The 23,216-nt window shown below is 40.6% G+C and overlaps 1 long non-coding RNA gene across 1 annotated transcript in view; it reads right to left on the bottom strand.

The window, feature by feature from the left end:
- Positions 1–19,182: 19,182 nt before the first annotated feature.
- The window catches only part of LOC122136634, a 53,774-nt gene continuing 49,740 nt past the window's right edge, over positions 19,183–23,216 (bottom strand). Inside the window, exon 4 of the long non-coding RNA XR_006154279.1 lies at positions 19,183–19,782. This is a non-coding gene — a long non-coding RNA (uncharacterized LOC122136634). The remainder of the gene's footprint in view (positions 19,783–23,216) is intronic.

Consider the following 23,216-nt stretch of genomic DNA (forward strand, 5'->3'; position numbering starts at 1 on the left):
CAGCCCTCATGGCACCAGGACAGTTCTACACATCCACAGACAAGAGACTGTTTGTTCCAGACTGAAACATGACACTTCATATGCAGAAAGAATGTCTTGCCGTCTGTCTGTCTTGCTTTCGTCCTTTCCTGAAAAGATTTACAAACACAAAGGAAGCAAACACAGGCTCCTTCATGTCTGCGAGGTGTTGTAAGTGCTACGGGGTGATTGACAGCTACAGTTTGAAGCGAGTGTACAGTACAGTACAGTACAGTACATGTGATTTAATTCCTTCTATTTGCTGGATAAACAAACAAAGGGAGCCTGTGTTTTCTGAAAGTACAAAGCATTTTATAGAACCTTGAGTCAGGTTTCTGTAGTGCAACTGAAAGATCACCATCAATATTCTCTCTGAAAAAGCTGACAAATTAAGTAGGTTTAGGCTTTTATTCACATGTAAACACTGCAGCACACATACACAGAGCTCAGCAAGTTGAAACATTAATGTGCATATATGTATATAGTTACATGCTCAATTCAAGATATGCTACTCTGGTCTCTAGATATGTCTGGAGCCCCTTTTCAGTGTAAGTCTAAGGGATTTTCTTGCCTTTAAGTCTGACTGCTTAGAAAAGCACTAGTAAACCTCTCCACAATGAGGCACAAGATTTGAGGGATAATTCATGCATACTGCTGGGGATTGTTCCAGTCACTAACCCTAAATATGGCTAATAATAACACCGATGTTTGCTTTAGCAAGCACCACAAGTAATGTTTATCAGATCGCTTGGAAACTGGATTGGGAAAAAGAGCAAAAATCTGCGATCTGCATTAAATGACTGTCTCATGACCCCCGTACAGGAGAAACATCCGTACAGGTGAATAATGATGTAAAGAGTGATGGTACAGCAGCTAATGGTCCGTCGCTATACTGCATGGATCCCATATGTGAGGCGCGTCCCATGCTGAGAGGATGAGAGACGTTGAGGTGTTGTAAGCTAGGGAAAGATGGTTCCCATACATCACTGTCCTGGACAAGGAGTTCAGCTGAGGCGATACGAGAGTGTACTCTCACACTCATTTGAGACGCCTCAAGAAAACCCAGATGAGGAGCTCCGTGTGTGGTGTGCAGAATTCACCCGAACTCTGACTGCTGAAATCCTGAAACAAGACAAACGGGCTGAACATCCAGCTGAGTGATGGCAGCAAAGGTCAGATTCAGCATTTGGGTTGGAGGAGTAGATTGTCAGCCAAGCTCAAGTGCTATAGACAGATGTTAGAGGCATCCGCTTAAAATCTTGGTTATGTTTGGGCCATAACTGGGTCTTTGTGACAACTTATCTTCAGCAGATTCTTTACAGTATTTAGCAGCATGCTTGTTTCAATGAAGGCAAAAGCATAGATACCAGCGGCTCCAAGTGAAGATTTTAACGTAATTTCAGGAGGAGTATGCCCATCTATTCCTCCAATTAATATCCAAGTATAAGTACAGCCTCTTACCACTTCCGTTGTAGTTGTTGTAGTTCTTTCGGCATCCCTCCTCCTCCCCATCTCCACCTTTTATGCATATTTATTTATTTATATATTTATCTTTCTGTCTATAGGGGGGCTCTCTGAACCCTCCATTGCAGACTTCAAGCCAAATCTGTTTAACACTAATACTAAGATTATATGGACACACAAACTCATGAATGTGCTCTTCTTTCAGCCAGCGCTGCAAAATATTTAATCACTTTTGGATTCTTTAGAACCTGTCAGATTTTTCCCATCTTGGCCTGTTTGGTTCTGCAAAACCAGTGCTAATTGAGTTCATCTCATGTAACATTAACCGCAGAAGGAGAATGAGCGTGTGGGGTGATGAGGTGAGAGATCTTTCTGTTTGCACTCCTTAAAACTTCACACAAAGGGAATTGCACAATGTTCTTTGCCAACCGGTTGGACAGTCAATAATGGATAAGAGAAGACATGAAAACAAACAGGCTTATTCAGAGTTATTAATCTCTTGAAATCCATTCAGCTGGCATTCGATGAGATTCGCTGCTATTGTAATCTGGTGGAGATCAAACGAACAAACACACAACTGACTTGCTCTTTGCTCGTACGAGATGCCATCATGAAAAAACGCAAAAAGTTAAAGTCCACCGTGTATGCAATGGATGTGCTTCATTCAGACTCAGGAAACATGTTAACATGCGTTATCACTCTGTCAGAGTCTTTCAGCTCGTTCTCAGAGATGGCATGAATGCATCAAGCAACATGCATGTTGAGCATGTGCCAGTGCATGGACGAGGGGAATATAATAAGGGTGGCTGCACACGGGTGGCTACGTGCTCCAGGAGAAGTAACAGAGGGGCCTAGAATGGGGATGGAGAGGAGGAGTAAATGGCTTTGAAGACCTCACAACGGTCTGTTTACACAGTAAACGCACTACCGTAGCCCAGCACTTCATGCCTCAGGGAAGCAGGATTTTAAAAAATATTCACACAAGAATTGGGGCGAGTCCCCTCAGTGCATAGGGAACAAAACGGGAATATCTCAAAATATCTCTTACTTCTCAGATGTTCCTCTGAAACAAACTGTGTCAAAGCCTGCAGTCAAAAGTCAGAGATCTCAATATGAATTTAATGAATTCTTCACTTATTCAAACTTAATGTCTGAGCCATGATATCCACATTAGTTTTGTAGCTGTTACTGCATGTCAACAATCGTCTCATTTGTGCTTATCGCTATGTCCCATGAAATAGACTGAATTTATGGTAACTACAGAAGTTTGTTTCCGCCGCTAAAGAGGTTCTTTCTCGCAATTGTGTTTATATCTCACATTTGGGACTTTTCTTCTCAGACTTGTGAGTTTAAATCTCGCAACTGAAAGACTTATGAAATCAGTATTGTGAGTTACCATCTCGCAAGTTATAAACTTGCAATTGCAAGTTAACATCTTGCAGTTCGCATTTTTTTCCCTCAGAATTTTGACTTTGTATTTTGCAGTGACGACTTATAACCTCACAATTGTGTTTATATCTCACAACTGCAAGAATTGCGAGAAAGACTCAATTGCAAGAAATAGTCACAATTATGAGAAAAGAAGTCAGAATAGCAAGATATAAACTTAGAATTCTGAGAGGAATAGTCTGAATTTTGTGATATAAACTTGCAATCCTGACTTTTATGTCACAGTTCTGACTTTTTATCTCATAATTCTGACTTTTTATCTCACAATTCAAATATTTTTATCTCACAATTCTGACTTTTTTAATTTCATAATTCTGACTTTCTCTTACAATTCTAATATTTGTATCTCATAGTTCTGAATTTATTTCACAATTCTAATATTTTTATCTCATAATTCTGACTTTTGGTCTCATAATTCTGACTTATTTTAATCTCAAAATTCTGACTTTTTTCCCACAAAACTTCACAAATCTAACAATACCAAAATTCATAAATCAAAAATTCTGAATATTCTAAAATCACAATTATCAAAATTCTGACTTTTTATCTCAGTTTAATCACACAAGTCTCACAGTATCTCACAATTCAGATTTTTTTTATCTCACAATTCTGAATCTCACAATTTTAAAATTCTTATCTCATAATTCTGACCTTTTTATCTTACAAGTCTGACATATTTAATTTCACACTTCTGACTTTATCTTATAAGTCTCTCAATTCAAATAAAAAGTCAGGATTTTGAGATAAGAAGTTTGCAATTAGCTTATTTATTTATTTATTTATTTCCTGTTGCAGATAAAGGCTGCCATAGATAACTGCAGAACTCCATTAGGTCAGTTACATTTTATTTGGTCTACTCAAAAAGTCCCTTTTAGGCAAGTCATGTCACTCGACGGCCATCTTTGAAACACCTCTCGGGAATGCAAGTGCAGCTCCTCTCTCTTTAAGTGGGGAAACATCAAATTCTCCAAAACCGTTCGCTAACTTACGATTAAATTTCATATTTTAAAATCACCAATGAAATCTGACACCAACCTTATCATAAATGTTGTTTCATTTGCTCAAATAGAGTTAAAAAAAAAAAACTTATTTCTGTTGCATGCACAGTCCTAAGGGCACTTCTCAGAATGTTGACTGTTTCTATAGAAACCGGGACTTCTAACACCAGCTGCAGTGACGCGCTGACTTTACTGATAAGAGATTAGCTTTTATTCCGAAGGTGAGGTTCCTTTGATAGAGCAGTGTTGCATTTTTCTCCATTCAAAACGACACGTCTTGGGTATTCTATAGTCTTTGGCCTACTTTACACATTCTGCTGACATGTACCCATCCCACCAGATCCCTTGGCCTTAATCAGCCCACCAGCACCAGACTCCCTTTTGCACTCCTCAATGACATCACTCTTTCCAGAGCCACTATCACCATCATTACCCACAACCCTTTGCGGCAGCATGGTTATCTAGGCGGGAATAATGCCTATGATTACCTGTGAGCAATTTGCTCACTCACAAGTTTATACAGCATACAGGAAGCTCGAGAAGGCCCTGTATGGACATGCCCATGTGCAGGCCCACTTGGCAAGAACAGTCCCGTCACATCTACACCCAGAGTGCTGAGACAGAATACACCTCTGGCTCCTGTCACTGCAAAAAAAGACCAAATCAAACTGGCACAACATGTGCTCTACCGCATAGGCAATCTCGCGTATCGGCCGAACACACACACACTTAATGCCACAGTCATGCTGTAATGTCAAATGCACACACAGACACTGTAACACAGGTCTGCCGATTTACAGATACCAATGCACAGCCATGAGTCATTTTCCGCCCCAGACAGACCCTTATCAGCATGTCTTACAGTTCCGATCAAACGCTGATTTATCTAGACCTCCGTCCTGTTATTATTGTTTAGGATGATGTGTGAAGTCTTCCTGACTGTGTTCTTTGGTTACTGAAGCAGCAACCAGTTTATTTAGTTGAGTGTTGCCACATAGAAAGCAGATTCTTGTCTGCACAGGTGGATGACATCATGACAGCCGAGCGCCCGGGGCACACGAGTGAGGAAACAAGAGGATCGCAGCTGGAGGCCTTTGACTGACAAACTCAAGTGTGAGATTTGAACTATTAAAACTCTAGAGTGACTGCAAACACAGACAGACTTTTGTGCTCATAAGAGCAGTGATCACTAACCTTTGTGAAAGAAAGTACACTTTTATCCCGGAAATAATATACCGAAGTGTGAACTGAATTCACTGTATGTTTTCAGACACATTATATTTGCTGATAAAAGAAAAATATATTATAGTTCACATTTATATTAAATGCAGTTTGATTATTTTTTTGACCCACTTAAGTAATGCTTCAGTACATATTTATGTGGCGTTTCATAATTACTTCTATAGTCTTTTAAATAAACAAGCATTTACGGTAACTTTATTTTATTTCTATTGAAAATTGTGTCATTGTATTTAAGTATTTGTGTAAAATGTAGTACATTTTAAATATAAGTTTAAACGTAGTCACATAACACACTACAGTTAATATTTAGTATGGTAGACAACACATCAAAATAAGTGTAGTTCTTTAAAGTGCAATTTGTAATGTACTTTCAATTAGAACTTTTACAACTTTTATTATCACAAACTACACATTACAAAAGTGTACTTAACTGTGTTAAAAGGACCGTTCATCTAAAAATGAATATTCTGTCATCATTTACTCTCCCTCATGCAGTTCCAAACCTGTATGAGTTTCTTTCAGCTGTTGAGCAAGATATTTTGGTAACCAAACAGTTGACAGTAATAATTGACTTCCATACTGTGGAAAAAAAAACTGTGGAAGTCAGTGGCTACCAGTAAATGATAACAAGGTGTGTCCAAATTTGCATGTTGCATTATGCTATGCCGTTTTTAAATATGTAATGTGATTAGAGAAAAATGTTCACACAGAAAAATCCCAAAATGAAAAGTGCACCTCAAAAACCCGGATGATGCACCTGATGGTTCCAGAAGTAAAAACTCAATTCGTTTTCTCCATAAGAATATTTTAGGCAATTACTCGTAACCTTTAAAGACTTGGTGGTGAAAAACTGCATTACCCATGATTTTGCACAGAAAATTAAACCAGTCAGATAGTTGCATCGAGTAAATTGCACCAAACCAGCTAGTACCTTATTTTAAAGACTGCATAGTAATTTGCTCTTTATTGTTTGCATCCAGCAGTTTTATCTCTCATATTGAGATCCGCTGTAGTACTGTATCATGTCACTAGCTTAGCAACATGCTAATGTTAGAGGAATCAAAAATGTACTATATCATGGTGCAGCAACATATCAATAGTTTGATACCATGATATTAGATGGTTGCTATACCAGGGTATGTATGTTGTACTTTAAGATACTTCAAAGAATAAACCTAACTTATCCAAAAATCTGGTTGGCTCATTTCTATTAGACAAACATAAATAAGCATTTATTGTGTTAAAATGATAATGAAGAATCAGATTTGGAGATGAGATATGGCTGAAGAGGACAGCGTCAGAACGATGAACTGAGTAATATCGGAGGCTTTGTTTGTGAGTCCACTGGGCTTGAGTGTGTTTGCAGACAGGGCTGAGAGGCACAAGAATGAAACAAAACATGAAAAACGAGAAACCTCACCTCTTTACCCTAAAAAAAACATCCATGCAAACTTCCTCTCGTACCTTTAGCAAACACATTGATCTCGGGCGTAGAGACTTCTGTACAGTTCAAAGGGTGCATGTGTGTGTTTAAGTCTTAGCATGTGTGTGTGTGCGCATGAGTTAGCATGCTCATAAATTACTGATCCAATGCCACCATGTGTGTGGCTCTAGAAGTCTGCAGTATACATCTAACCCCAAAAGAGTAACTCTGTAACCTTGCGATATACCACAAAAAGAGTATTTACTATTTTACTATACCTACACACACTTTATTTTGATAGTCCACTTTAGACATTCTACTAGCTATAAACAACTACTAGCTATAATTAATTTGCAACTACATGTCAACCAACTCTCAGAACAGACTGTTAGGTTAGGTTTAGGGTTTGTAGAATAAGTTGACATAGTCGGTATGTTGTGGGCCTATCAAAATAAAGTGTTAGAAGTTATTAAGCACACAGTCTACTAATACTCCAATGACTGCTTTTTGAAATGTAGTTGCAAAGTTACTTACTGTTAGTAGAATGTCTAAAGTGGACTACCGAAATAAAGTGTTACTTATAACAATACCAATATTGGGAGAGCTCCCAATGGTCCATCATAAAAATGCCAAAGGGCTCTGTAAGGGTTAGGGTACAGCAAATATAATTGGCTCTATATACAATAGCTGGTCCATAAGATGTGTGTGTGTGTGTGTGTGTGTGAGCAGGGTCCAGGTGCAGGGCTGCTGGGAGGTGGAAGTGCAGGCAGATTATCTGGGGCTTTAGCTGTAAGCTGGTGGCGTGGCGGTGGGTGGGTGCTGGTGTTAGCCTGTGACAGCCTCCAGACCGCAGCACACACCACCTGACCTGTTTGGCAGGGTCCTTCATCCACATCAGGCCACACAAGAAAACCTGCGCTCTTCTGCAGGTTAAATTAAACAACACTGCTCACAAACTCACAGATACAGGCGAGAATCTGGCCGATGGCGCTGCATGTGTGAGGCCCTGTGGAAATACTTAAAGTGACAGTTCACACAAAAATGTGAATTCTGTCGTCATTTATTGTCACGTAGTTCCAGATCTTTATAATCCACTTTCTTGTAAATGTACATTGTTATGGAGTGAGTGCATGATCATGTGGCATGTCGATCACACTAAGATCCCATTGTCGCTATTAACTAACCATTAACTATGACTTTTCCCTCAATAAACTCCTAATTTGCTGCTTATTAATATTTATTAAGGTAGTTGTTAAGTTTAGGTATTGGGCAGGATTAGGGATGTAGAATATAAATAATACTAAAATAACACCAAATTTAACTTAGAAAAGCATTATTTTTTACACGTTAATATTAGGCATGCTGTTAAGCAAGAATTGTTCCCTATACTAAAGTATGGGGTCGGAGCACAACAGAGAATGGTGGTGCAATTTTCACTAAAATATACATACTGAATACATATTTTTTTGTCAGTCAACAACAAACAGATTTATTGAATTTGTTGCATGGAGGAGAAAATTGACCTTTGGGATAATTCCATTTAAACAATCCAGATTGTGTCATTTATTTTGATTCACGCAGAATTATATTATATATAGCCAGAGGAGAACTGGCCTCTTGGTGTTACCTGGTTTCTTTCCAGGTTTTTTCTCTTCTCCATTATTCAACATCAAATTGTGTTTTTCATTCCTTGCCACAGTTGCCTTTGACTTGCACACTACAGGACAAAAGATATGTTCTATCATGTATTATGTACAAGTATTATGGGACAGCTTTAAATTAATGTAACAGTAAAACTCCTTAGTGCAGCAGCAGGCACATGCAGCAGGTTCCAGCAAACAAGCGAGATGTTTAACCCTAGCAGATACTGGAATGTCAGATGCTATTAAAGACTTTGGACTGAGACCATTTGGCATGTGCAGCTTCTCATAAAAATGATCATTGCCTCTCTATAACCCCCCAAAACGTCATTATGGCTGTTGCTGGTTTGCTAATGATCTGATATGCAGAGCGCTGGAGCTCTCTCAAACCCCCTGACTTCACATTCATGGTCAGAGCGACCGCTGCTGCAGATCAAGTCAGAGACAGTGGCCAGACACCGCTAGCACTGCTGTGACATCTCAGATGATCAATGGATCGCTTCCTGGTTTAACTGGTCCAGTGTGTCCCAGTACAAAATCCCTCATCTCTCCGAACCAATCTGTGGGTGAGAGCTGAGGAAAAACTCATGAAACATTCCTCATTGGAAGAGCTGCAGAGTGTGATAAAGACAATTTTAGCAGAATATTCAAACTTATCAAAGTGCAGCTGAAGCCACTTTTTTGGGGGACTTTACTTGTTTGATTGCTTAGTCCAAACATTTTGCATATCCTCCGCACACCTGATTCCCTCATGAGCTCGTTAGTAGATGGGTTCATGCACTAAATGAGCCGTGTCAGATTACTGAGATACTCAAAAAGTGCAGCATAAGATTAAATTGAGAAACCCTGGTCTAGCATGAAAAAGGAGTTGTGTAAGAGGGGTTTATAAAAGGGATCTCCTTAAATGGAGAAAATCCCCAGTGCAGACATTAAAAACAGCCAGTTCCCAAAGGTATTACATACAAGTGGCCATAGGTGACACGTTGTAATGACGTTCAACCCGTCCCCTCTCATTCTGCACCCATATCACAATAGAAAAGTGCTTGACCCCAAAAAGCCAATGAAATCCCATGGGTTTTCACACTGTCACTCTCACTATAATGTGGTCATATGTGTACCCCTTTGCACCACATAAAATTGACAAAATTACCGATATCCCTTAACAATGTTTACATGCAGGGTGGTCAGTGGCTCAGTCTAGTCCAGGGGTTTTTAATCCTGCTTCTGGAGGGCCAATGTCCAGTTTAGCTCTAACCAGCTCCAACACATTTCCCTGGAAGTTTCCAGTGAGTCTGAGTACCTTCATAAGTGGCCCTCCAGGAATGAGTTTGGACTCCCCTGGTCTAGTACTTTCTCAAAGGACCACGTGTGCAGTCCGGTTCAGGGATGGTCCATCCTACAGACCAGGGGTGTCCAAACCTGCTCCTGGTGGGCCAATATCCTGCGAGTTTAGCTCTAACCAGCTCTAGCACCAGGTGCAGTGGTTCCCAAACCTGGTCATGGAGGCCCCCCAACACGGCATGCTTTTGATGTCTCTCTTATCTGACACAGGCATTTGAGTTTTTGGAGTCTTTACTAATGACCTGATGAGTTGAATCAAGTTTGTTTGATTAGGGAGACATCTAAAATGTGCAGTGTTGGGGGTTCTCCAGGACCAGGACTGGGAACCACTGGCCTAGAGGATTGTAGTGAGTCTGATGACCTTGATTAGTTAAATCAGGTGTGTTTTGGGCTGGAGCTGAACTCTGCAGGACAGTGGCCCTCCAGGAAAGAATTTGTACTACCCTGGTCTAGTACTTTCTCAAGAGACCATGTGTGCAGTCCCGTTCAGAGATGGCCCATCCTACTGTACAGGTTAGGGTTGTCCAAACCTGCTCCACCTGGGCCAATGTCCTGCAGAGTTTAGCTCCAACCTGCTCCAGCACACTTGCCTGGAATTTTCTAGTAATGCTGAAGAGCCTGATTAGCTGGTTCAGGTGTGTTTAATTTGGGTTGGTCCTGAACTCTGCAGGACAGTGGCCCTCCAGGAGCAAGATTGGACACCCCTGGTTTAGGTGATACAACACAGTATTGCACCCAATGTGCCCCTTCCAACACAAGGACCCAGGAAGTGAGCATAGTATTTTGACACAACTAAAACGTCCCATTTAATTGAGCAAGCAGGACCAATCTAGTTTGCTCATTTCCACATTAGCACAGGCTTTAACATTTAACACTCAAAACACACCTTTCAATTGTGACATTAAGCAAAAGATGACAGAAAGATAACTAAAAAGAAATAAAGCACTCACCAGATGCTAGAAGTGCTACTGATGTTTTTATGTTCTGGGAATTTTTCACAGATGGGACTTATTTTCATTATATCGCTGACGGTCCCACAAACCCTCAAGCCGGGCCTGGTCCTGCTCAATGGAAAATCACGCAGGCTGTCAAACAAGTCATTGCAAGCCACCCACTCTCCTCCACCACTTAACATCCCAATTTAACATGTCCCTACAGCCCCCTCTGATCGTAACATGTCTCTGCATACAGACAGCTAAAAAAACACATTCATATTCATAGCAGCAGGGTGAATGAAATCTTTATTATGCAGACCCATTTTGTCAATCCCAACTGGCATGCCACACCATGGGCCAGCGGACTTCCTGGCTACTTAGTTTGCATCATGTACCGCACATCTGTGAGGATACACCTCTGCCATTCAACACCACACGTCTCCCCAGCGTCTGGACAATATCCACAGCAATGCATCTCGCCCTCCAAATCAAATTGCGCAGACACAAATATTCGTTTAATATAGGCAGAGGAAATCATCCCTGGAGAGCAGGTTAGCGCAATTACACTGTTATTTTAGCAAATGGATTTGCTGAGTCGTGTCCAGTGAGGCTCAGAGACTCACGTTATGTTAATGGACTCTAATGGAGTGGGTTAAAAAATGATTCCTAATGTCGAGTTTAGCAAAATTAGTCTGCTTGGGTTATATTCCATGAAAGTGCCACATTTGTAATATATATATATATATATATATATATATATAATATATATATATATATATATATATAATATAATTTCACACACAGATTCGCCTCCCCTCCAGGGCCAGTTTCGCATATGAATGGATCTCTTTGGCAGAGGATGGAAATTGTGTCTGGTCCAGCCAGAATCCATTCCCATGGTGCTTTTGTAGGTTCAGCGCAAAGAGGCATTTTACTTGTAATGCTCTGAATGCTACTGGACGTGCAATAATCGACATGCTATCTCTCAGTTTGCAAGAACAGTTACAATGCAATTACAATGAAAGGTTATCAGCATCATTGCAAATAACAAACATTCAAAATATTGAAAGTCACACAGTTCTAAAAGTAAAATTACTAGATATGTTGTATAACCATATTTATTTTTACCTTGCTTTCATAAGGTTAGTGCTCAACCTAAATATAATCATATTTTCACAACTTGATTCCAAAGTATAAAGATCATAAACATATTTGTTTGCAATTACTCAGCAAACATCATGCTTTATGCTGAGATAAAAAAAAGTAAAATATTGATCACTATGGGTTTTTTTTCCCATAACAAAGTTTTTGAACTGTTGTGCATGACAGAACGGATGTTGAAATAAAAAAATAGATTTGAAACAGAATCAGAATGGTCCAAGAATATGAACACCCACTTGTTTTAGTGCAAGTATAAAATTAGCATACAGTAACATTTCACTTTTTCACATCTCATTTTCATTTCTCTTTGAACTGTCACTACAGAGAGGATGTGTTTCCTTCCTGTATTTCAGGAGCTGTTCTGAGGCCAAAACAGCTTATACATAAGCACACTGAATACACATACAGTACACACACACCACAAACACACACACACACACACACACACACATATATACATACACACAGACACTTTTTATATATATGACAGAGCTAAAACAGAGGGCAGGCCAGATTGGCAGTGGCACAGAGCCATGTATTGTGTTCCAGACCTGCCCATCTTCATAATGAGCTGTCAGAGGAGCAATATCCGTTTCAAGCTGTCATTCTCATATCATTTGATATGAGGTGGAATTTATTTTTACACAGGGATGAGATGAGATTAAAAACAAAGAGCAGAATAAAGATGATGAAACATGCATCATCTCTCAGATTTCTAATAAGAAGCAAGTGGTTTAAATTACAAGAGAGAGGATATAAACAGGGTGATTTTAGAGCCTGCTGATAACAATCGGGCAGCATCAACTTTCTGGGCAAAATTTCAAGTAGGTTGCACTGAAGGACAAAGATGTCTTTGAACACGAGTAGAGAGAGAAAAATCCCTTAGTCGTCATTATTTTAATCAGCCTGCGCTCCCAGATTAAACATCAAATTGGAACAGATCTGAAAGCACAAGGCAGGATGCACAGCAGTACACAGATATTTTAGATGTCAAGATTATTATATTAATAAGCGGGTCACGTTTGGGGACTAGTATATATAAATTGTGCCCATGTATTAAATTCTTTAAAAAAATATTTTTTCTTGTTTGGGTGGAGTGGATATGTTGGAGTGAATAGAGAATGAATAACATCCAACAAATAGCCAACATATCTAGAAATTACATAAATATGGTTTAAAGACCTTCCCAGAATGCACCTCATGATGTTATCTGAGAGAAGCCTAGTGTGTGCAGAGCAGGAATGGGTAACCTATGGAAAAAAAACAACAACAACAACAACTAAGCTTACATGTAAGAATACCCTGGAAAATGCAGGAAAAATAAAAGTTTTTAATTTGTGTTCCATTTCTATAAATACATATTGGGTCCTGTGGCACTTATAGATGTTTTAATTCAAATCTACCAGACATGGTCTAAAAAGTTTAATGTGCACTTCCTGCATCTGACCATGAATTGCAGGTAATGTCTCTTTGAAAGTCAACATTCCTCCGCATGCAAACATGCCTAAAAACAACAAGCATAGCGCTGAACCATTAGCGCATGCTTTTCCTCGAGTGCATGACCTGATGGCTCAGTTCAATATGTGTGAAAAAGAAGGAAAAACAGCTCAATCAGGCGTCCATCACCATCTGCAAACATGACCGCTGTTTACCCAGATAAGAGGATGGCTATCGACCCGCTGGCCGACCCTGACACCGTTTATCAGGGCACAGGGAGCTACCGTGGGAGCCAGAGAGCGTCCCCACGACCCCAGGAGAAGTGAAGCAGAGCATAGCATCCATGTCCTTTACCTGGCTAGCGTGTCACCTAGCTGTCCCTGATTGATAGATGGTTTCCTCACCTCCCCGTCAGCCCACTACACCGCCTGTTGAAATTCAAGTGCTGCCTGTAAAAAAGACCTGAGAGTATCCCGGGGTCAGTAGGTCAGAGAGTTCCTCATGACCGGCGGCTCCTTTAGAAGCACTGAACAGACCTGAAACTGCTAGCTTGACACGTACACCAGCCTCGGTGCAGGCGCCTCGCCGTGTAATCCATTCACTCAAAAACATGACCGGCCTGATAGCATCTGTCAGATACCAGCATACATCCTAAAAACAATCCCTCATGCATGGCCTCTTCATTCATTCAGCTCCAGCCTGCAGCTCAGCTGAAATGGTTTGTATCTGAAGTAGACGGAGGTTGTTAGATACTTTATCAGAACGGGCCTGAGCTCAACAATAATCACAAACCACACCTGAATGGAGTCAAACCACCTCTCTAATCTACAGGAGAGAAAGCAAAGGTGAGTCAGAACACTCACACAAAATTACGTAAAATATTGTATGTGCTATGAGACAGTTCAGTGCTATTACATTTTTGAAAATCTGCCGATCTTTGACAATTGTTCATAGCCTCCCAACTGAACCTGTATTATATCAAGACACTGATTCAACTACCTGGATCATAAACAACTTTTGACCTCAAGAGGTTCTTCCTCAGACAACGGGTAAAAACCACAGGTACACTTTAAGATGTTTATTTGGCATCTACAGTTCCATGAAGAACATCCATGGAACCACTAAATGCTAAAATATAATGGAAAAAGGTAAGAGAAGTGGTCCTTTTATGAGCTGAAAGGTCCTTTGGGGAACCTAAAATGGACCATCTCCACAAAAAAATAAAAATGGCCTTATAGGTTACTTTTGGAACCTATTAGGCCATTGCACACTGAGTCTGACATTTTAATCCTAAATATTCGCACGCTGAAAAATAAATACAACCTCATGTTGTGTCTATCACTTTTACACACTCCAAAAAAAACATCCATCCTAACAAAAAAAAGACTGGATTCGTTTCTTTCTTCTTCTTTTTCACACACACATAACCGCAACACAAATAACTTTACAATACAATTCAGAGCCACCGTAGCAATTGCCAAAATCCAGAATGGCAATTGTAGAGTTCATCCACTTCGTCTCGCAACACAAAGTACTGTAAAGATCCTTGTACAATGAGTTCACAGAAATTGCTGGTCTTCTTTTTAGTATGTAACTCTAATATCGCTAGTAAAACCCCAATAACACCACTCAACCACCCTAAAACTTAAGATAATGTAAAATTCCGGTCTCAGTATGCAAGGACCTTTACATTTAATAGAATGCCACTGAATTACAAGTCAGTTCTTCTGACTTTAATACAATCAGAAAAATGAAAATACAAACTATAACACTAAAATCACTATATATAACCACTTGGAATCTTCTTTGATTGGACAAGCAGATAAATGAAGATACAAATGAACATGGTAATATCACTCTTGATATCCTTCTGTTGTGGCCAGCGCTGCAGAAAAAGGGGGGACAACTGGACCATCCATCCCGAGCCCAGGCATTGGGAGGACAGGATCAAGGAAGGGATGCCCAGAAAGTGAACATGATTTCAACCTATGGGGACTCCCCCAGGAAGCCACCATGCCAGGATTTGTACCGAGCTTATGTGGCTCTACTTGTGGTCTAAAGCCTATAAGCCAATCGCAGGTGTGCTGTCAATAATCATGGAGAGTGCCTGCACTCCTAGTGGCACCAAACAGGTGTGCCATCTTTGAGTTTGAGCACCTAGATTTAAGGTTTCAGTTCCACTGTCTTCCAAGTTTCCCCTGCCTCCATTGGTCCTCCCAAAGCTCCCCTCCTCCTCCCCCTCCCCTTCTCGCTGTATTGACGGAGATAATTACTGCTGAATGGAATTCCAGATTCCCATGGATGTCAGTCTAGCCGCTGGCCGCCACACCGCACCGCATCCCCCCACCCAACCCTGCCTCCCTCGCTGTGAACGAGAAAGAAGCAGAAAGCATGGGATGAGTTTTAAACATCCAACTCTAACACATTTCCCCTGGCAGGTTTTTGCTGCATAGCTTTGAGGAATCATGTAATAAACGATCAAGCATCCACATAGGTCAGCAATAGTGAAGCATGCCATCTGTACAGTCTTTCATTTGATCATTATCCCAAAATAATCCCAGACAGGGTGATCAGGACTTCAATGCAAAACAGATTATATTTATCAAATAAATAAATGACTTCAGTCAAATTGAACAGCAGTTTTACGTCAATACCAAGTACTTTAGCCAGACCTGTAATGATTGGGGCCCCGGACCACATCTGTTTTATGAAGAATATGTGCACAGTGACGAAGCAAGAGATTTCTATTAAAGGTCAGTAGATTGAGGGACTGCTTTGGAAAGTTTTCTCATGCTCACAGAGAGAGAGAGATCCAGCTCAGCGGTGTGGTTCATATTCCCGTACACCCACACACTCTCCACCAGCCAGCAGTAACCGATACATGTACGTCCCATCCAAACTGGCAGGCCTCCGCCCGCAGCGGCCCAGCCCAACGCCCGCGGCCCACGCTGCCAAACGCCCAGAGCCACACAGCGACACAGAGATCAGTGCTCTCCTGACAAGCAAGAAGTCTTGGCTAATGTCTGCCCTGGGCGTTAGTAATGAGTCCACTTAATAAGCCTATTAAAAGGAATAAATCACAGGAGCATACACATGTGAAAAGAGTACTGGCTGAACATCCGTCACAGTGGCACCAGGAGATGTGTCCAAGGTGTCTTGCGTCCTCGGTTCAGGTATCGGATGAAAGATGGGAAAGTGCTAATGAATGGTGGAATGTCTTCAACAGTCTGTCTCTTGGCATATCTGTGAGGTCACAGGAATATTGTACAGTCATGAAATAAAGCTTCAACTGGCGCTGGGACCGTTCCAGTGGCTGAGGAGTAATTGTGGACTTTTTTTCTATTCTGCTGTCATTCTTTGGGAGGCGGGAGCGTTTTGAGGAAATGGTTTGGATGGAGCTTAAAGCGTGCTGTGCGAGCATTCACATGAAACAGGGTTTGGCATCGGGCCCCGTTTAAGCTTCAGCCTCAAATTATTCTCATTAACGGCTTCTCCAAGGGGAAATGGCCATTTGTATGTGTGTGATACTTGTACCTATGAGGCTGTTGGGGTTTTGGAGCTCCACCAATGAGAAAAATACATTTCATTGCACGAGGTCAGAGGTCCCCAGCTGGAAAACCCACGGATAGGTTTTGGCCAACAGAGCCTCCGAAGGCCTGGAAGGCTATTGCAGAAGAAAAAATGGGAATTTAGACATTGACGTCACATGCTTCTGACAGCAAGACAAACAGCTCATAATCAAGGTCTCCTTATGCAACCGGTTTAAAGTGATTAACCAGCAACCTTTATCACACTGAATCGGTTTCAACCGTTCCTTCACGTCACTTCAAATCCTTGGAGCAGACTGAAACTCAAGTCGTTGTCCGTGGAAAAGCTCAAATCCCATATCCCATGCTGGTGCACTGTAATCGATCCTAACACATTTTAAAACCGATAATGTTTGGCATCTAGTCATGCCCTATTTGAACGAAAGTAGGCTCTGTGAATTGGAGAACTGCAGAAGGGAAGACTTCAGTCTGTTCCACGCAAAGCTTTCATAAACTGCTTTTGTGTAACTTTAATGGTACTTTTAAGTTAATTTGTTCTTTTTGCAGATTGGCAGCTGTGGTCACCGTCTACAGTGGCTGTACGGAAAAGAGCGAAAGCAAATAACGCAGATTTTGAATGATGGGGTCAGTACATGATGACAGCTCTTTCATTTTGGACAAAGTGTTCCTTTAAATGGCAAGACAGGAAAAAAAAAAAGATCTTGCCGAAAAGGGAGCTGCAGTTGAGCGAGGGCTGGAGATTTACGGGTGTGACTTAGGGATTTAATTCCTGTCATGCGATTGGACGGAGTCATAAGGAAACAAAGAAACACAGGGAGGGGGTGCTGGAGGACTGAGAAAATCCCCTTTGGCACAAGTTTCTGTAATTAATTCAAGAAAAATTCATTGGGCTTCTCCCAACACACAGCTCCTTTAATCACTTCATATCCTCCAAGAGACACGCATCAACCCCCCGTCCGCTGACCGACGGCCACTTCCATTTATTTATTCACCTCCTCAGAAGTTGCACACTACACATTCGTGGCTGATTAGGAAGTGTGAAGCACCGTACAAACGTGGACGGCCCATGTGAAAGTTCCTGCAGCAGCGGGGGTGTAGGGGTGTCGGATGTGCCCTCCCTCACTGTTTCCCAGGACTGTTTACCACAAAATGCATCTCTGCCCGCACTCATTAACACCAGCCAAACGGGCCGATGCCAAATCCTGCCCACCGTAACCCTGACGATCCAGCATCCAGCGGGGGGAGGGATGATGGGGAGGGCATGATGTCATTGTGGGGCACGCTGGGGGCCAATCAAAGCCTGAGAAAATTATGTCAACCTTTGTTGAGTTTGTCCATTCAACGCTATAGAAGTGCAGTGAATTGAGATTGGCGGAGAGGTCATTTTCTCTGCGTGTGAGAAAAAAAGAGAAAAAGGAAGGCGAGTGAGAAGGGGAAAGCATTGTGGTCATGCTAATGGTGCTGAGCGGAGATAGCGCCATAAAGATGTCATGAAATTTAATTGCCAAAACATCAGCACGGCCATTGTTCGGAAACCCAAGGCAGGACCTTTTACTGGCTACGCAGGAAGACTTTGATGAACTTTGCGGAGGTGAAAATGTCGAAATGCTTCTGTATGTGCGCTCTACAACAAATACAACCCACAAATAATATTCCTTGCCTTGTGGCACCACGCTGGGCTCGTAACTTCAGCAGACGGGTGTTATTGAGCCCTGCTTCTGGCTGACGTTGAACGACACTTGAAAAGGAAATTATCATGGAGGAAATCCATAAGATTTGACTGGATACACAATATGCAATCCATCTCTGTCTGGCACATACGCAAATACACACCGCAAAGCTGAATCTCACAAAGAAAGGCCATGCTGAATCATTTAAAAAGGCTATATTATCATTTTTACATCCTTTTCGATGAGCTTGAAGAATACTTGTTTATCATTGTGTTATTATTGCAACATGCAGTTGTTTTCTTCAAGTTTTGACAAGTTTTCACCAATAAACAATTGGAAAATGAGACATTTATTCATGACACAGTGTAAGGTTGTTCCCTTGAAATTCAGTCAAGAGCAATTCCTGACTGTCTTTCCTCAGATGTTTCGATCTGTGCAAAAAGAAATGACAGATAAACTCAGTTCCAGCCTAACAGGTACTGAGCATTTCCGCCACATGACCAGGAAGAAAGGCCAGTGCTGCTGTCACTGCTCACCAGCGAAATCATGTGCAGATACGACATGACTTGTTTAAGGTTAATGAAGCTCAATAAATCTGCAGCAGACAGCGGGTAAACAGGATGTCTGCCACACACATATATTGATAGTAAGTCAATGTCAGATAAGACTAACATTACTAATTAGTCAATGTTTATACTTTGTGAGCCGGTTTTGAGCTGCTGTTTGCATGTAAAGAGGGAATTTCCAACTGGAATGTTTAATGTATAATAAATGATTATAAAAACTTTTTTCTTTACTTTTAATATTGTGTACGTCACCACCAGTTTTGATTTTTTAACATCATGACATGATAGACTTTGCTTCAATCGACCATTTATTTTTTATTAAGCAAAAATTCTGAACAATTTTAAAAAATAATATCATAATTACACACACGTGTATGTAAAAAAAATATTTATATATTAAAAGGAAGCAATACTGTACAAGAGGATGTGTTAGATTGTGATATACTGTAGTCATTTACAACAAAGTGCCTTATTTCTTTATAAAACATTGCTATATTATTGAAATATTAGCACAATTTACATTCAAACAATATTTATTAGATCGCTAGAAGATCTAGTCCCTGGCATATAAACTTTAGTTAGTAGGGCATCTACGGGTGCAGTGAACAAGAGTTTCAACATCATAACTACTGTATGTGTATTGTATATTTTAGCATGACTGGAACAGTGTACTGACAAATCAGCTGAAAACACATGACGTAAAGAATAAAACAGTCCGAGTAATCGAGTCTCTGCAGTCAAAGCACGGGAAACCGAAACAGCAGATGCTGTGATGTAGTCCACACAACTGAAATCCACTTATGAAACGAGCATCTCCAGATATCTCTGACCAATCCATGATGTGGAGGAACCAGCTGTCACACTCATCCACAGGTCTGCTCAGACACTACCTGGAAAAACAAGCAAAAACCGTGTTCAGAATCACTTAACACAGATACATTTGCAGCTTGAAGAGTCTCAGAGATGAATGAAACGTTCTTAATCACAAATAAAGAGAGAGAGAGAGAGACAGCACTGAATCAAAGGTAAAAAATGAGTATAAACAATGAGAACTTTTTTTATTCATTAGGGAAACATTTCCAAATCCAAATTATTCGACTCCACCTAGAAATTTGAATTTGCTGGGAATAGAAAGCATCTCCTCCATGTTGTAAGTGCTATACTTTATACCAGTTCAAATACAGAAACAGTTAACTCAAACAGAAATCTAGACATCAAAACAGTTTAGAGTCAATGGGATTGCCTTTGTGAAAGAATGTATAAGATTTCTCAAGATTATGAGGTCAGATATTTCAAATAAATAAATACAGTTGGGTTATTTGAAGCATGTAAAATCCACAGACAAAAGAGACCTTCTGACATTCAGGTATGATTCTACTGCTTTAAACTGCCAACTATAGATGCTGCAGATTTCTTTTTTGCTCACATGCAACTCCGATCTGTTTTTCTCATCAAAGTGTGAACAGCACAAATCCCATGGAATCGGATCTATTCAATTCCAATTTGCTCCACGTCCATATGTGGTACTAAATCCGCTACCGGTCAGATGTTTTGCAAAGCAACAGCAGTCTCACGGGAGTCACTTTGAAGAAAACAACAATGTAGGCCCTATGAAATCACAAAATCATTTTTAGTTTGCTCAGTGTTGCGAAAGTTACTCAGGGATGTACAGTGCACTATATACAAGCAAAAAATGCTCGTTCAATTAAATTTTTGTCTTTATTTTTCTTATTGCCTGTGCATAATTGTTCTGGCAAGTGTTGCCAAGTCCATAGTTTTTGCTCGGGATTGGGCTACTTTTTTCACTGTTTCTGTGGGTTGTTTTTCAATGCGATACAGGTATTTACCCCCCGGAATGCAATTGGGGTAGTTTTGTACTAGTTGTGAGAAACGATTGGGTGGATTTTGTTGTGAGAACCTGGCAACCCTTTTTTGTATCTGCTTTTGTGCATGCGGGTCAGTTTTTTAGTTTTTTTTTCCAAATAGTTTTTTGCTGGTTTCCAAATTTCATATTTAACAATGTAGGCCCTATGAAATCACAAATTCATTTTTAAATTAATTTTTAAAAATAAAAATTTTCTCAAATAAATTTAATATGTAATACTTAAATATGATGAAACTTACAATTTAACAATAATTTATTAAAAGTTAAAAATGTAGATTTTTTTAAATTTAGGCCCTATGAAATGCTTTATTTTTTTACCAAATTGACTAACCAAACTCTTATTTTGACGGGTTGTTGTAAAGTTACGTTTCTCTGTTTATATGATATGATGATAGTTTTTCCTCAAAAGAAAGGTCAAATGCTCATGAAGTGACTCTCAGAGCAGTTCTAGAGATCATGTTCATGTGTTCACTCGTATATCGAGGCGGCAGAAGCTGAAAACACCGCGTGCTTCAGTGTGTAGTAAACGAAACCGCGCGTCTGCGCCATTCATTCATTCATCAGGACTTGCAGGATTCATATTTAAAAAAAAATTTGCGGCTTAATATTCACAGACACTTTCTATATCGCAGTTTGATTTAAGTGTACTGACCTACTTTTGATTAATTCATCCAAAATTTGGCAAATTCCGTGACATTCCGCAATATACAGTAAATTCCATTTTTATGACTGGATTCCGTGATTCCGTCCGTGTTTTCCGCAAAGTGAACACAGCAATGTGACAATGTGAACAGCTATATAAAAAACAGATCTGAGCAAAAATCAGGACTGAGCACTAAGTGTGAACGTAGCCTTAGAGGAAGCTCTGATGTCAGCCGGCCCTGCATGAGGTGACTTCATCGCTTGTGTTTGAGGTGGCAACCCCAAACAAAAACACCTCCGCCATGACATCACTGTTGTTGCTGCACTGCTTGCGTTGCCATAGAGGTGATGCGGTGGTGGCGGTGTGCTGTCTGTCTGTCTGCACAGACCTGTGAGGAGTCACGTTCCACCTCTGCCTGTCTGGGCCTCGCGCCTGAAGCTGTACCCGCATGGCAGAACCAGGCTCAAACCTGTCTGCCTGCCTGGGGCCAGGGCTAATCAGTCCATCAGATCCTCCGTCTGTCTCCTGGCAGTCTGCCCCGCGTCCACATACTTCACTCCACAGCTCACGGCCAGACCCTCAGCGACACCCATCACAAATACTCTAGTTTTTTTTTGCTCTCTATCATCAATGTCTCATAATCAAGCTCTCCATCAGGCCACACACACACACTCACAGCATATCCGCTTACCATCTGATATCTGTGTGTCTCACCGTGGCGGCTTGCCTTACGTAAATCAATGTGAAAGCTCTGCGTTACATGTGCATGTCGAACACGTCTAACCTCAGCGACCGACAACATGTCTAGCTCACGTTACACTCAGAGAAATCAAAAGAAAATCCAATCTGTTTTTGGGGTCACTGGGCCGGTGGAATGCTGACATTATTTTCATGCATAATAACACAACGCACATAATATCAGATTGAAGGGCAATTTTGAATTCCCACCTCTTCATTTGGTGGTGTGTTTAATTCTATTGCGTACACCATATTAAAACACTCGTCTGGTCTTGTCTGGACACGCAAGCTTCCCGTTTAACTGACTCCGGTTACTCTCCGTGTTGTTGCACAACAGCTCAAGTTCACTGTTTCCCACACATCTGTAGAACGAGGATCATACGCCGTGTTATAACAGCACTGCTCTTCAGAAATAAGCATACACAGCCTGACAGTGTCAGAACTTGCACACTCTCATAAATCCAATGTTTCTGTAAAATACGCTCAAATTGTTCTGGGATGTTTTGAATTGATCGTTCCTTAAGACTGTATGAACTTTCCTGACTTACAATTAGTAGGTCTCTCTTTCCGCCCTGGGGTCCATTCACACTGTGCTGCATTTACAGTGGATTTGCTCACAGTGTGGAGGGTTGAAGACATCAGAAAGTTTAGCATCGCCAAAAGATGAAACAGAGTAGGGTAGGGTAGGGAAAATGCAGGCGATATCCTGGAATCCGGAACGCAGAATGTCATGGAATTTGCCACATTTGGGATGGATAAATCAAAATTAGGTCAGTACACTTAAATGAAAATGCGATATATAAAGTGTCTGTGAATATTAAGCCGCAAAAATACTATTTAAATATGAATCATGAAACATGTAAATGAAAATCAAAGACACATACAACACACTTACTAAACCACACACTTACTAAATCTATCTTCATCTTCAGCCTCCTCATCATCAAACACATAAACAACACATGAACATGACCATTTCATTTTTAGAAGAAACTACCATCATATCATACACAAACAGAAACTTAAAGGCATTCACAGCAACCTGTCAAAATAAAAGT

This window comes from Cyprinus carpio, chromosome B3 (assembly GCF_018340385.1).
Source record: "Cyprinus carpio isolate SPL01 chromosome B3, ASM1834038v1, whole genome shotgun sequence".
Lineage (NCBI taxonomy): Eukaryota > Metazoa > Chordata > Actinopteri > Cypriniformes > Cyprinidae > Cyprinus > Cyprinus carpio.